Here is a 17,712-nt window from a genome sequence, read left to right as displayed (position 1 = left end):
TACTGATGCTGCCTACAAATCATTTGTCTCCCCTCCTCAATCTGGACCCCACTGGCTAGGGCCAACTCTGTGCCCCTTGTCATCCTGAAGCAGCTCCTGAAGATGAGATCTTTGTCCCTTTGTCCCAAATGAATTTGGATCTGCACTACTTGATGTAGGAGTGATAGGATACAGTTCTAAGGGAAATGTGGCAGTAGCCCTGAGGCTACTGGGCCTTGGCACTGCCTTGTTCCACAAACAAAGCTGGCTGTCAGATAACAATCTATTGGTTGTAGTAATACAGTAATAATAAAGTTTCTGAGACAATAATGAGGTGCATTTCAGATCATTCCTCAATTCTACCTCTAAGCCATAAAATTAGCAAGTCAGTGACATGAAGCAACTGATCTCTCATTTTCCTATAAATTTATCTTCTTGCTTCTGGTTCTTTGCTAAATCCTTTTGAACTTAATCTGCTTCTATTACAATAAACTTTGTCCTTTGGCTTGGAGAAGGAAGGGTCCAAGTCTGTAAATTCTGTTGGGATACCTCACAACACTGGTCTGTGATCCCGACCTTTTGGGGTCTCCTTTCTGAACTTCAACACTCCCTTCCTCCCTTCCTCCCTTCCTCCCTTCCTCCCTTCCTCCCTTCCTCCCTTCCTCCCTTCCTCCCTTCCTCCCTTCCTCCCTTCCTCCCTTCCTCCCTTCCTCCCTTCCTCCCTCCTTCTCTTCTTTCCTCCCTCTGTTCACATAGGATATCATATCCTTACTTATAGATGCTCTTAAAAACCTTTTTTTTCTCTTTTGGCCCTTTGGACCCTCCCAAGATACCTTGGAGTTTACTGGCTAGATTTCTTTCTTGAGGACCTTGCCTTAAACCAAAACCAGTCTGATTCTAAATGACTACCAATAGGTCCTAGGCCAAGCCCCATTTGATCATTGTGTGAATCCTGATTGACTCAGATTAAATATAAATCACAGTCATTTCTGCTTTAGTTAGAAACCCTAAGGGTCTTTCCCAGATTCATTCATTCATTCATTTAGATTTTTTTGGCCTAGGTGGAAAAGGAGATTCTTTTGCCTCATTGCTACCCAACCTTAATCACTGAATGGATGCAGCTCAGTCACCTGTTAAAAATCTTAGATTAAAAAGGCCAAGGTCTCCCCTTTCATCCAGGGCCATCACCAGTGACCTTCATCTATATCTGATACCAGACCCAGATGGCTTTGAAGGGGAAAGTGAGATAGGTGACCTTTTATAGCCCTCCCTCATTTAAATCCAAATCACTTGCATTTCATGGCATCACCTTCCTGACATCATGGACCTCTCAAGAGTGAAGGACAAACAACAGCAACAGTACCATCTAGTATAATCCAGATTGAAGTTTATTGATATTTGAATTCTTTCTTTCTAGTTGTTGTTTTATTTTATTTTTTTAACTTGGAAGTTCTGGATTTTAATTGTAACATTCTTGGAATCTTTCACCTTAGAGGATTTCTTTGAAGAGGTAATTCATGGATTCTTCACTTCCCCCCACTTTGCCCTTTGGTTCTAAAAAGATCTGGGTAGATTTTTAAAATGGCTTTTGAGAATCAATATGGCATCCAAAATTTAATTTGATTATGATTTTCAGCTAAACTATCTCTTCCTTTTCTGTTTTATAGGACAATTGTCTTTAATAATAGGAGGGAAAAAAAAACTATTCTCTTATCTCCTCCCCCATCTGCCAATTTTTTGACTTTGTTTTAATATTTCTTATTGTCTCTTGGCATTGAGTTCAGATTAATCCATTCTTATTTTAAAGGAGTTCATTACTTGAATAATTTTTCTACCTTATGTTCTATTCTGTCCCTAGACCCCCTCCCCCACTTTTATTTCAATTCTAATTTCATTTTTTTTTTTTTAAATCTCTAGTTCCATTTCTTCTAACAATTCTAGTAGCCTTTTTGGCAGTCATTTTCCCCCCAAGACTTTTACTCATGGAGTTAGTCTCATCTCCTACATTTATGTCTTGGATTTCTTTTAATTCAAACTATTTCTTATTTATGGTTAAGATTTTTTTCTGTTCATTTATCTCTAGCCTCGGTTCTTGAACTGGATTTTGGGCCAGTGCCAGACCCCAACCCTTTCTAGTGCTCTTGTTCAGGTTGAACAGGATCTATTTGATTCTATCATCCTTAGTCTGTATGCTACTGTGCTAGTCATTCTGACTAGGATAGCTGGTAGTAGGCTCATCCTTTACCTTCCCTCCTAGCTTCTATCTCAGCCCCTTAGTGGTTCAGTACAGATAACTATTGGTATTTGGTCCTAATCCTTGCTAAAAAGAATAGCATATTTCAAAATCCAATTGATCTCAGACTGAATTAGTTATTTTTTTTTTTTTGTGAATCCCAGTTCTCTGAAGAATGAAAAGTCAAGTGCTATTTCTCTACAGTTAGTATGAGAACAAGATCCATTCTCCACTTATGTTCTGAAATGCCAATCCTGGGATTTGGCTTCAGGCTCCAATTCCCAGAAACTGAGCTGGCTTAGGACTCTCCTGGAGGATCTTCATTAAGAGTTTCTGCTGTGGTGGTTGTGGAGGTATGCATAGAAGAATTGCACATGTTTGGCATGTGTTGGATTGCTTACTGTCTGGGAGAGGAGGTAAGGAGAAGGGAGGGAGGAAAATTTGCATGTATTTGGAGGATAAAGAGCTATTTAAAAAAAAAAAAAAGAGTTTCTCCCTGTTTTAGATCCATTTACTGGATAGGAAACCTGGCCACATACATGTATAATATTTCATATAATCATATTATTTAGAAGTTCTCAATATTCTTTCTATAACTGTAATTCAGAATAAACATAAAAGGGAAAAAAACAATGAAATGACAGGCTAGAATTTTTTGTATGAATTAATGTGTTATATATGGATACAATATAGCTAAAAGGTATATAATTTGTAATGATATATTTGCATTCCCTTTTCTCCGTCATTCTGTTTATAACCCAGTCAATCAACCTGGGATAGACACATTGCATATAGATACAGTTAGATGAAAATAAGTGACAAGAGGTTGTATTAGGACAGGCTCCACGGAATTAGACGTGCCCAATACCATATCCCACTGCACTAGAGAAATCAGATAATATTATTACTCTGTTTTAATACCTTTACGGATCTATGGTTTCACTGACATAGGTACTCCCAAAGATCATAACTCATTTCTATTTTTTTATTCTGTGCAGATCTTCTGTGTGTATGTGTGTGTGTGTGTGTGTGTATAGCATTTCTATATGAGGTTCATAAAGCTATCTTTAGGTTCGTTATATTATTTTGTCACCAGAGAACTGCATAGCCTGTTCATCTATTGCCAAAATGACTTTTCTTAAGTGTAGATCTAACTATGTCACCCCCATAACTCAAAAAACTCTAGGAGCTTTCTATTGCCTCTAGAAGTATATATATAAACTCCTGTCTATAGCTTTTAAAGTTCTTCACAACCTTATCTGTCCAGTATCATTTTATTATGATCTTATTTCTTTGCTACTCATAGATGTCCCCTCTATGTCCGCATGTCCCATCTTCTTTGCACTGTTATTCTTCATATATAAAATGCATTCCCTCCTCACCTCTGTCTCACAAAAATCCCTCTTTTCCTTCAATGTATAAAATTGCATATTTCCTAGCATGTTCTTTATGTTCACAAAAGCCCTAAAAATCCAAGTTAATTGTATTAAATGTCTGCATTAGTTACTCTTACTTTTCAGAGTTTAAACAATTTGTTATTACTCATTTTATTCTAGTTCGTCCTAGAAATACTCAATTTATATCCAAAATGGTAAAAAAAAAAAAAAAATCACTCAGGATAAGAAGGTAAGAATGAGTTGAAATCTATATCAATGAAAAGAATCCTTGTATCAATGAGGTCACATAAATGGAATAACTGAATCTATTCTTTTCATCAAAAAAATTGTAATGTATTTCTATTTTCAGATATACAACACAGAACACTGACCATTATCAGATCTGGAATTATGTAGGTTAAATGGAGCTCTCTCTCAGAAGTTGAAAATCTAGGGCTGTGATTCCTCTCCATCCTCCAACTTCATCTAGTATTTGCTTCTTCCATAGGTCCTTTGTCCTATCCCTGGAGTAGCACATCCCAGGGACCCATGATTGTCTCTCTTTAAGATCATCTTCCCATCCAGGAACCAGGACCAATATCACCAATAGATGAAAGAAAGTACTGAGACACTGGCCACATCAGTTACTGTTACTCCTACCTTCTTTCTCCACAACACTAAACGCAACCCTAATCCTGCCCAAGATCTATCCTCCTCTACTCTCATTTTCTAGTGTATCTTCTGGATCCTTCTTCTTTTTTATTTTTTATTTTTTTATAAATGGGAAATATCTGTGGATTTACGCTCAGAAAAAAATAAGTTGGAATCCCAGCTTGCTACTACCAATTGTATGACATTAGGAATTCTGTTTTCTCATCTATAAAATGAAGTGGTCTGACCAGAAACCTCTAAGAATCCTTCTGACACTAAAAGTAATCCAATATCTCTTTTTGTCAGGGACAAAAGGTAATACTGGAATGTACCTTGCTCTCCATTTCTACCTTAAAACTCTCCCTCTGTCTTTACCACTCAGCAACCATCATGCCTTTTTAAAACTTCACTACTACCTGTCCAGATCTTTGTTGCTACATACTATTAATGTCTAGGTTATTCTATCTCTACATAAGGCAGTTAAACAATGAGAGAACATTTATTTGCAATCTTAGCATCATTGTTTTTATTTTTTATTTAGGTACTTTATATATTAAACATTAGAAATATTATTTGTCTTTCACTAACATACTACTTAGATGCTTCATCATGGCAGTGATCCTCAGTTCTCAAAAGCTACATCAATTTAACAATTTCCTGGAAGGTCCTGCAAATCTAGAAAATTTCATGTACGGTTACAGGGATGACTTTTTGATTACCCTTTCTGAACAAGGCCAGTTAAGTTCATAGAAGCTTAAATTACCAAAAAGATGATCAATAGGAATTTTTGGGGGGAGGGGAGGGGCAGGAAGGATGATTCAAGATCTCCTCCAGTAAAACATGGGAAGAGGGGTGGTTCCATCTTTGCAAAAGAAAGAACTATCTTACTCATTAAATTGCATCTTCTGAAGAATAAAAATTAATGCTTTATATATTTAAAGCCTATTTCCCCCCAAGGAATCATTTTTAACTTGGAAAAATATTTATTTTAAAACAATATTTTTACTTTTTATGCTCTTCTGAGTTTTCCTCAATGATAATCTAAAAAATATCCTTGTCATGTATATTTTTGAATGAATCCAACCATTCTGGAGAGCAATCTGGAATTATGTCCAAAAAGTTATCAAACTGTGCATATCCTTTGACCCAGCAGTGCTACTACTGGGCTTATACCCCAAAGAGATCCTAAAGAAGGGAAAGGGACCTGTAGATGCCAAAATGTTTGTGGCAGCCCTGTTTGTAGTGGCTAGAAACTGGAAAATGAATGGATGCCCATCAATCTATGTGACTTTCAGACAGGGATTTGGGACAGAACCGTTCATTAAGAAAATTAATAGTGTAAAGAGATGTCATGAAAAGTGTTACAAACTATGGATTTAATAGAAAAAACTACAAATATTTCTGTTTTCAAAATCTATTCATTAATATGCTAATTACACAGTATTTTTTTTTAAAATGGATCCCTTAAAGAAAATTCCTTCAGGAATTATGAAACATTCTATCAGACAACTTCAAGTTACTGAAAATTACATCTCTAAAACATATAATCTATAGTTCAGATTTTCCACAAATTCAGACTGGCTTCTTCCTAATTAAACAAAATGAGTCAAGTTTTATTGTGATATGCTTAACATAATGCATCCTGATTTACAAACAAAATTAGTAAGAGACATTATAAAAGCCAAAACTAAAATTAGTCATGGATTAGTCTGAAACATTTGAACACAAAGAGACCTATTTTGCTTTCAGTGTTCTTGATTTTAAACAAATTTATATGAATATAAAGCCCCAAGTTTCAATGTTCTCATTTCTTTACAATATAGTAACCATTCTGTGTGATGCCTGTCTAATTTAGAAAGAAGGCAAAGTTCGCCATAAGCTGCTTCAAACTGAAAACTGGACAGTATGGGTGAACACTAAATAGACACGTCTTTGTAGTTACTGCCTTCTCGTCTTTCTTCCCTCAAGCCTCTTCAGGGCACTTCTGTCAAAGCCAATATTCCTTCCTCATTTTTCATCTCAGTGTCACATATACTGCAGAAAAATATACCTTAGTCATATACTACCAAAAGCTGGCTCTCCTTTTTTTTCTATAACTAGCTGAAACTTGTTTTTTTTAACTTTGAGTTAACCCCAATCATCTTCCTATCTTGAATTTATTTTTGTATGCCCCCCAATAAATAAAATTTTATATCAAATACTATTATAATTTGATTCAGTGACCACTTATTAATAAGTTAATTAGAAAAGAATAGGAATAGAGATGAGCATAGAAAAAGAAGGAATAGAGATAAAGATGGAGTTGGGGATGAAAATGGGGATAAAGATAAAGACAGGGAAAGGAATGGAGGAATAGGGATAGGAAAGGCAGTGGGGGAAAGCAATAAGGAAATGGATAGAGATAGGAAAAGGTAAAGGCATAGGGAAAGAAATGTGAATATAGGAATAGGGAGAGGAAAAGGGAAAGTGAGAGAGAGAAAGAAAGAGGGGCAGAGATAGGGATGGGGTTAAGGAAAGAAATTAGACCTGTAATTTAACCAATAAAGGAATTCCTAAATGAGGATACCCTACCAATTCTGGTTTGCATATTCTCTGTAAATTAAAATTTTAGAGTTGCCTAACACTGAGATATTAAATGACTTATACATAATCAATATGTGTTCGAGGCAGAACTCAAATCTAAATCCTGACTTCAAGGACAACAGTCGGTCTTCTGCTCTATGATAATTCATGTAATATGTTAAGATATGACCTAATGCTCAAGGACTAAGAGGGATAATCAAATAGAGATAAAAAGTCTCTACCTTCATGAAGTTTCTAGTTATTGATAATAAAAACGTCAACTATTATCATGTAGCATTTTTAACAAGAGGGAAGAGCCTGGACATGGCATGATATAAATATGAGAGTTTTCACAGTATGGAAACTTTGTCCATAGATCCAAAGGCGCAGTTTAGCAATTTGTATATAATGTATATAGTCTTAGAACAACATACAACCCACAACAATATAACATAGTATAAATGCATTACACAGACAAAATAAGATATTATATGACATATATGAGAGGTCATTACTAGCAGGGAAATCAGGGAGTTTCATGAAATATATATGCAATCATCTATCTCTCTATATACATATATATCATTATATTGATAGATATCACTCTGGCCAATATATCCTAATTATTAAAATTTGAGACAGGGAACCTATTGTCATACAAAAGATTAAATTAATCTGTTTATTAGAGAGGATATGACAGTGAAATATACATAGAATCATCTCCTCTGAAATCTGGATATGTAGTACCAACAGTATCATTAAAATATTCATAAACTAAGAATTGGTCAAACATAGGTCAAAATTAGCTGTTATACAAGCCACATAGCTTATATAGCCATATAAGTTATACAGCCATATAGTCAATATAAGCCAAAGATTATAGTTTCAAGGAATATGATCAACAAGAATCACAAGACTTGAAAAAAATCAATTTACAGCATTACTAAATGTCCCATTGTAGCTTAAACAATGCAACATGACCAATTAAGCTTTAAGCTTGGTCAGTAAGAGAGGAACTAGGTACTTCCGATTTGATTTGAGTAAGGGCATGTGCTTATAGAAAATAGTACATGAGGTTCCTATCTGGATCAGATATGGTATAGAAGCATAGGAAAGAATTCTAAGAATCCAAATTGGGGTAGGAAACAATAGAGCACAATGACAATTTTGAGAATTTGAAGAATGTCTTCAAGCATGGGAATATGCTAAGTCATAAAACAGAAACATGCTGAACAATGATCCCACAAATATAAGTTTATGATGGCTCTGTTCTTTGGTCCACTATAAATTTGATATTTGATCTGGGCCCAAAAAAGCATACAAGAAGTCAGCAAAATATGGGAAGAGTATACATTCTATACATAGATAACATGAACAAAGGCAAAGTAGTTGAAGTATGGAACATGTGTGGAATCAGAGAATAGATCAAATTATGCAGAGCATATTATACATAGAAGAAAGTGATATGTTAAGAATGAAAGCTTGATTGGTATCAATTTGGAGAAGGTATTATATGTGAGGCAGAAGAATTTGGACTTTATTCAGTAGACATAGTAGCTTACAGATATCCATTGCTTAATAGCTGTTTGAATTGAACTGGCAATAGAAAGCCAATAAAGATTTCTGTAAAGAGAATTGTGAGATTGATGCATAAGGATAATTAGTCTGGAATTTAGAATTGTGAATGTGAATTTGGAATTGGAGAAAGGAGAAAATGGAGGTAGATGGATTCCAAATTTCTATATGACAAATATTTTACATCTCCAGGCAATGTACACTTTTTTCAAGGAATATTTGAAATAAAATTCCAAAATAGTCAAAGAATTTGGACAGCATTTTTCTTTTCTGGAAAGAGATTTGATCCATAGCAAATAATAACAGCTTAGAGGACACCCCTGTGCTTGAGGTCATGAAGACAAAGTCAAATCCTGCCTCAAGCACTTAGTAGATGTATGCAACTAAGGAGGGTTACTTAACCTCTATTTGCCTTAATTGGATGGAGAAGGTAAACCTGTATTTTTGTTAATTCCATTGATAGGTTTGGCAGGCTATGGTCTATTGGGTCCTGAAGAGCCATACACAATTGACTGAATGATTTCACAACAACCAAAAAACAGTGTATGCAGAGCTCCCCCATAGATTCCCATGAAGATCCAACCAAAAGGATGAACACAGATGCTACATTTCTTTTGGAACCACTGCCTGGTTTGCTTTGGCTATGATTTCTTTCTGTCTCAACTATATGAGCTTTCTGTTGCAGACACAAAGTATTAGTTATGAAGCTTACATACACATAAGTATTCTTCCATCAATAGAGCTGATTACATAAGCATAGGATGTATCTTCTTTCCCCAATCACCATGGCCACTGAAAGTTAACATATTTGGCAATAAGATTCAAAGAGAAAACTGATTCTGTTTTTCCTTCCATATTCCATGTTACTCTACTTTGTAGAAACACTTAAAATGTGACTTCTATGATTCATTTCATAGTGTCTTATTTTTTTTATTTTTTATGATCCTTTCTCATTATATGTATCAAGTTGTTTACTTTTTAGAATTTTGTAATTACCATTGCTATGCTTGGGGGGGGGGGGGAGGTTAAATTAATTGACATCTCTTGCTATAAAATATAGCAAAATCATCTGCAACTTTACATTTCTACAAAACTCTATTAATAGTAAAGAAATGTCTTTCTTCCCTAATTGGAATCTTTCTATATATCATCTAAAGCTTATTGTCTTCCTCCCTATAGAAACTAAAATTCTAGGAATTTAAAATTCCTACATAGAAATCACACCATAAAAGCATGAACCTTTTGAGAAAAAATAGCCCAAGAGAACTCTTTTCATAGGTCTGAAATTTAAGAAGTAGAACTCCCTGGGAAGACCCTTGTTCATATTAATTGGCTACTGTCCAGTATACCTATATAGTTTTAATTGCTTATTGTTTTCTTCTGCTCTCACCCCTGAAACCAGAAGAAACAGTTATAAATTCAGAAAAAAGTCTTATCTGGGTGACATATCACCTCCAATCAGCTTCTGTTAACCTCAAGGAGGAAATATTCCAATCCTGTATTCTTTTGGCCTTCAAACAATTACAGTATTCAAGGAATCCAAAGAAAAAATCTGGAAACAAAGGTAATACCTAACACATAGCCATCCATCAATCTCAATCCTGCAATTTTATAAAAGGAAAGTGAAGGGCTTTTCTAATACAAGACAGAGATAGGATTTCTCCTATACACAATTTTAAAAAGAGCCTAGGTGGTGGGAGGGATGTGTGTAAAGCTAGAAAGTCATTCTGACATCCTGGTGGGATTTGCTGCACTATCACCCTAATCTGAATGCAAATCTGGAGGATTTGGGCAACCTACTCATATTTCCATGTGATTGTGAAAAAGAAAAATCCTCTAAGAAATGTCTTTTGGAGACATGGGTCTTGTCCTTGGGCTTTTTTCCATCCCCCCTTCCTCTCTTTTCTCTCCCATCCACCCATCCCCCAACCAGGGCAGCTGCTAGGTTACCACACAATCATTCATTTGGAGAGGCATGAGCCATCAAATGGAGAAATTAGAATGGTTAGGAAAAATAGATCAAGTCTCCTCATTTTAAAACTGGTCACAGTCACATAAAGAGCCCTCATTCTAGCTGCACAGCCAAGAATAGCTAATTTACCTCGTGATATCCTTTGCTCCTGTTATTGCTGATCATGTTCTAGAATGCTTTTTTCCTCCTTATTAAAAAAAAAAAACACTCAATAACATCATTAAGTGGAAAGTGCACTGATTTTGAAATTAGAAGGCCTAAGGTTAATCCCAGCTAGTTGTTTGTGATCTCTCATCTGTAAAGTAGGGATAATAAAACTTGCACTATTTCTATCATCAGATTGTTTATCAATAGCCCTCATCTTTCTTTGCCTAATGTCAACAATTTCTAAAGACAGTGGTGATTTCCCATAAAAAGCTGCTCTCAAAGGATGATTAAGGTAAAAGAAAGGGTAAAATGTGGAAATGTGGAACATCTTTCCCATTTCACCACCTTTTAAATTGATGTTGATGATTAAATCGTTTTATTAGTTTAACACATCATAAACCTCTTAAGTAGATACAAATAATTCAGCTTTTTAAAAAATACATAAATGTGTGGGCCTGGGTTTAAACCAGTTTTGGCTCAGGGGGACTGAGTCAACAGATCTGTACAACAACAAATGTTGAAACAGATGGTTGATCAGAAGCATTTCCTAACCTCTCCTAGCAATTATAAAAGTAAAAGTGAAAAAAATAATTTATAGATGAAACAAAAGCATTAAGGTACATATTCAATTTAAGCTTAAAGGGAAACCAAAGGTGATTTTGGTTTATTTGGTATAGTATCCCAAACCACAAAGCATTTGGGTCATCAGGTATTTTTTAAATAGCTTGAAGCTTGGAAACATAAAACAGGAGCCTGCCATGTTTGTTCAAGAAACAAACAAACTAATTCAAGCACTTAAGTAAAGATTAAGCACTCAGCCTCTTAGGGTTCCAGGACCACAAAGGAAAGTAAGTTGAAATCTCCTGTGAAGAAGACAAATAACCTCTATAATCCTCTCACTAGAATAATTAAATATTTGTCAAGAATTTATTTTATGCTTCCAGACATGTCTAGGCCTTCTCTTCTTAAAACACACTTAAATACACACACACACTAACAAAAGAAGTCTTTTTTTTTCTATTTTCAATATTTAATATGAAATAAGATATGGACATTTGGAAAGCAGAAAGTTCAGCATCTATGTTAAAATTTTAAATCCTTATGTTAAATTCAAGGATTCCAAAGGATTTTTTTCCATCTCAATTTCTCTTTTGACTAAAAGGTGGAAAGTAGTGTTTTTTGTTTTTTTGTTTTTATTTTTGTTTTTTGGTGTTCACATTTTATTTTAATTTTTTTTAGTGTCATGCAGCTAATAAATGGTATGTTTGTTTTTTGTTTGTTTGTTTTTTAATAACTTTTTATTGACAGAACCCATGTCAGGATACTTTTTACAACATTATCCCTTACACTCACTTCTATTCCGATTTTTCCCCTCCCTCAGATGGCAAGCAGTCCTATACATGTTAAATAGGTTACAGTATATCCTAGATATAATATATGTGTGCAGAACCGAACAGTTCTCTTGTTGTTCAGGGAGAATTGGATTCAGAAGGTAAAAATAACCCGGGAAGAAAAACAAAAATGCAAACAATTTACATTCATTTCCCAGTGTTCTTTCTTTGGGTGTAGCTGCTTCTGTCCATCCTTGATCAATTGAAACTGAGTTAGATCTCTTTGTCGAAGAAATCTACTTCCATCAGAATACATCTTCATACAGTATCATTGTTGAGGTATATAATGATGTCCTGGTTCTGCTCATTTCACTTAGTATCAGTTCATGTAAGTCTCTCCAATCCTCTCTGTATTCATCCTGCTGGTCGTTTCTTATGGAACAATAATATTCCATAACATTCATATACCACAATTTACCCAACCATTCTCCAATTGATGGGCATCCATTCATTTTCCAGTTTCTAGCCACTACAAACAGGCTACAAACATTTTGGTACATACAGGTCCCTTTCCCTTCTTTAGTATCTCTTTGGGGTATAAGGGAAAGTAGTGTTTTAATTCCTAGTAGACAGTGTACTTTGAATTCTTTGAGGGGTAGGAAAGTAGGTAATAGCACTTTAGGTACCTTATCTCATTCCATTCTCATAGTCACCCTCTTTTCTACTAGCATCTGAAGCAGAATGCAAACTCAGACACTTTGAACAACTCCTTTAATACCTATTCACTATAGTAGAATGCATTCAGGGGCATGCTGCAGCCCACTTATAGCAGATTCTGAGAAGGATCTTGTTAAATTTTTATCATGAGCACTTATATCTTCGAAACTGGCTTGGTTTAGTTTTTGTGGACCATCCAGATTTAATAAGGTGATGAGAAAATGTTAATAATATAGATTAAACTTAAAAATGTGTCTTGTATATAGTTGTTGGAGATTCAGTTGTTAAACATTTACCAGTACACTCTTGATCCACCCTATTTTTTATCAAGTTGTGAGGAAATCTTTACCTCTTGTATCATTAGAAGACAAGACCAGACATATGAACTGATTAGTTAATAGTCAGTGCCTACGTAGGCCATAGAACGTTCATTTGGACTGAACTGGCTTTGTTTCATATAATATTTCATATAATATAATACTGAAACAAATTGATTTGCTTAAATTTAATTTTAAAAAAATCAAATGAGAAATTTGGCCAAATTGATCACAGAATTCACACCACTTAATCTCTCTTTTTTAGTTTCTTCATCAGTAAAATGGAACTGGTAATAGCACATCTCAAAAATTTTAGTGGAAATTAAGTCAATGAAGCACACTAAGACTTTTATGACACTATTAAGATTTTTTGTAAGAATCAAATTAAATAATATACATAAAATCTAACAAATTTCAGCTATAATTAATTGAAAAGTATCTTAGCAGACATCTAACTGAGCATTCTCAATAATATAGTCAGTCAGTAGACATACATTGAGGGCCTACCATGTGTTGGATACTGTGCCAAACACTGGAGGCTCAAATTAAGAAAAACAAACAAACAAACAAAAAATTATAGACAGGATTAATTGGAGATAATCAACAGAATCAAGGCACTAGAATTAAGAGGACTCAGAATGGCTTCCTGTACATGGAAAAGCAAAGTACTTTCTTTTTTGAATCCTTATATTTATTGAATATTCCCTATATGCGTAGCACATAAACATGTGGATTTATTTTTTAAGTATAAGTTATGTCCCTGCTTTATCCTATAGAAACATTGGGTGGAAAGCAATTCTTGATACAACCTAGAGAAAAGTAAAGATGAAGGCAAGGATATCATTCTCTATGCCCTACCCTCCAACATGCCTCAACATCAGATAATTAAGATCTGGAAGGGATCTCAGAGACCATCTGGTGCAACTCTTCATTTTACAGATGAGGAAACTGAGGAAGAGGGAAATTAAGTAAATTATCCAAGAAACAGAGTTTCAGAGACCAGATCTGAATCCAGATTCTGACTTTTTATTATACCAGCCTGGATCAAACAGAAGGACATCATTCTTATTTACCTCTAAGAAATGCAAATAAATGAAAATTGCTTGCAATATTATATAACCATGCACATGTACCTGCAATTCCTCCAGCAGTATCTGCAATTTTAGAGGAGGAGCAGATGGTGGAGGGATCCAGAGTTGGTGACTAGCATAACAGGAAAGGAGAAATCCAAAAGTATCACTGTAATGTGATTCCTCACTTGGAAGACTAACCCAGGCATGTGTTAGCTAACTTAAGAAACAGAATACTCTGAGAAGATTCATACTGATATTACTTGTTAAGTGTTCCATGCCATTAATTGTCCTTTGCTTTTTTGATTTCATTTTTAGGACCAGTTGAGAAATCTCCCCATCTTTTCCTCATAATAATTTCATAGATAAATGTCCATCTGGGCTCAAATGACACCACAGTAACTTATATCATAAAAAGACCCTACATACCTATATTAGGTCAATCAGGGAACATTCTATTTTTCCTATTTCTATATTTCTCAAAAAATTACTGTCCTCAAAGATTCATAAAATATAGATCTAGAAATCAAGGCAACAGAACACACTAGACTCCCCACAAATCACCACCTTCCAAAAGAGAGGGAACATCTTTAATACATAGCAGAGATGGAATTTTTCCCATGCAAAATAAAAAAATGAAGAGAGCAAGGAAACCATCTTTAGAGCTGGCCTATCACCTTCTAAGGAACTTGGGAGACCTGAAACATCCCATTTCTGTGTCCAGACAAGATTTTTTAAATATCCCCTTAAAAATCATTCTGGACATATACCTATTGTTTGTTTCCTTTTCTCCTTCCCAAGGTAGATATAGAGTTACTGCATAATCGCTTATTTTGGAGAGGCCAACAAATAAAAGAATAGAAATGAGGAGAAACTATATCCAGTCTCTTCATTTTTAAACTCCTTGAACTTATAGAACCTTATTCCAGTTGCTACAAGAGTAGTCCTGATTTAGGTGAAAAATAGGTGAAACAGGGGTAAGACTGTGAAATCATAACAGAAGCAACAACTAGGAAAATAGGAAAGAATCAAAAGACCAGAGTCTTAACAGTTAAGAAAAAAGGGCATAAGAGGAACATGAGGGAAAGATGAAAGTTCAGAAGACTAAGGGTCAGAAAAGATAGTTTCAGAATTTAGAATCTTGAAATAATTTCAAATGATGATAAAGTCTAAAGTGAATGTCTGAGAGTGAACACAGAAGTTATAGGAGATAAAATGGTTAAGAAACTGAGAGAAAAGAGCATTTAAAAAGTTGTAGATGTGAATGGAGAGATATATCTGTAAGTCTAATGGCATGGTGAAGAGAACTGGATGTGAATCCCAGCTCTGAGAATTGCTACCTCTATGCAAATCACTTATACTTTTCTGAATAACTTTACTTTTCTGAAACTCTACTTACTCATCTGTGAAATAGAGATTATACTGTAATAGTTGTATTACATTTCTCATAAGCCTATATGAAATGCATTTTGTAAACTTTCAAGTGCTACAAAATTCCAATTATTAATATTATTAATAGGAGTGGGAAAATCATATCAGAAATACTATTGGGACCAATTACTTCTAACATCAGCCAGAATCCTTTCCCAGGTCATTGTACTTTTCTACACCTGTGTTTGATTCAATTCAATAAATATTTATTTAGACAATGTTTAGAAAATATACAAGATACCAGGAGAGATACAAATAAAATACAGATGCTACCTTTATAGAGCTTATATTCTAGAAAGCTAATTACTTGTGTAAAATAAAATAACACTTGATAAATCTAAAAGATGGACAAGCAAAGTACTCTATAGATCCAAGAGGGACAAGGCCATGATTGGGGAAATTAAAGAAGGTTTTTCTAGAAGAGAAAGCATTTGAGTTTGACTTTAAAGTATGGATAGGAAATAGACAGGCAGGGTCCAAGAATAGGAAACATCATGGAGAAAGATGATAATGGGATAAGATGTAGATCATATGTGGAGTACAAGAAACAGATCAGTTTGGCTGAGGCATAAATTATGTTAAGGGGAATAACATGAGGTAATTTTTGAAAGTTACTATGGTATCCAGTTGTGGATTTAAATACTAGACTATGAAACTTCAGTTTTACTCGATAAGCAATAGTGATTGGGGTTGGAGAAATAACTTGATCCAATCTATGAAAAAGAAAAGATTATTCTGGTGATAAAGTGGGAAATGGATTGGAGACAGAAGAAAATGGCTGCAAACACATGTAATTGTAATGATCTGTGTAGATACTAACAAAAGCCTGTCCTTGAGTGATGGCAGTGGGAAAAGAAACATAAGAATCAATTAAAGAAATCTTGTGCTGGTAGAATTTACAAGGCATGAAAAATGTTTAGTTATGACATGTGAATGTGAGAAATGAGTCCAAAGTTTCACCAAAGTTTGAAATGTGAGAATCTGGGTGAGTAATGTTGCTATGCTCATAGAAAAGTTTAAAAAAAAAAAAAAAAAGGATATTTTAATTTGGCAGGAGGTATGGGACCAAATTGAGAGCAGAAATGATTAGCTCTGGTTCGGGCATGTGTTTGAGGGACTGGTAGAACAAGCAGGTGGAGCTATCTTGTAGGCAACCAGATATGTAAATGTGAACCTCTGTATGCATATAGTGATATATTCAATACAGAATCTGCTTTTAACAAGACCAAATGCTTATCCAAATTGATCTGTATATTAGTGTCATTGCTTCAAATGGCTTAGTCTTTGGAAAGATAAACAAAAACAAACAAACAAACAAACCTTAGATTAGGTCATAAAGGTAACAGCAGAAGAAAAACTAGATTAAGAGTCAGCACCAATGATGCCATTGCTCATCTCAAGTCTCCAGTAGCATAAGGACAATATTAGCTTTTGGAGCTGTGTTCCCTTCAACATATAATATGTATTTTGCATAAGGTTATATCTTACACATCTTACACACAGACAAGAGAAACTAAAGTTTCCTTATGTGAATATACCTATAAGTAGTTATGCAGATCCAAGGGAAAATTTAAGATCCATTTGGGAGAGGGGATTTTCAATCCAAATGCTACTATTTGTTATTAATTAGCATCAAATTTCCTTTTCCTTTCAATATTTTCTCTTAGATATATTGCCTAAAAATGTAATTGCATCCTGAGTTTCTTCCATAGTCATAAGTATTAGTCAATTTAGAAATAATTCCCAAATTTTCTTTTTTGGCACTCTGTACGTCCTTTTTAAATTAGGGTAGACATTCTCCAAATTACGTATAAAAGAAACCAGATCTATTTTATTAGAACTGTTTAAAATCTGGGAGAGAAATGCAATTTTGTTGTGTAAAGGCGGTTGATTAGGGAATTCCCTGATCAATTTGATGAGTTCTCCAATCAGCCTCCCCTTACAAACCTCCTCTCATGTCACTATGGATACATCTTTTACAATCATTTTGTTTGTCAGTCTCTGTCCTTGGGGAAGCATCACATAGCTCCTTTTCTTTTTGGTAAATGTCCTTAGGCAATGGAGCATACCAAAGCCATTTTTGTTCTTCAGTCCCAGAACCTCCAGCTTTACATATCACAGAATCTGAGTTGGAAGGGATCTCAGTTACCATCTTGCCCAATCTATTCCCATGAAAGAATTCCCACTATAATTTACCCAAATGTTCAGGTATCACCTGCTTGAAAACCTCCAGTCAAGAGAAATATATTACCTCCAACAGAATTTTGTTCTAATTTTGTAAAACTCTAAGAAGCTTTTACAGAAACAAATAAAAAATTTATTTCTTTGCAGCTTCTAACGATTTGTCCTCG

Source organism: Sarcophilus harrisii, chromosome 3, assembly GCF_902635505.1.
Source record: "Sarcophilus harrisii chromosome 3, mSarHar1.11, whole genome shotgun sequence".
Lineage (NCBI taxonomy): Eukaryota > Metazoa > Chordata > Mammalia > Dasyuromorphia > Dasyuridae > Sarcophilus > Sarcophilus harrisii.
Note: the sequence above shows the minus strand (reverse complement) of the source record.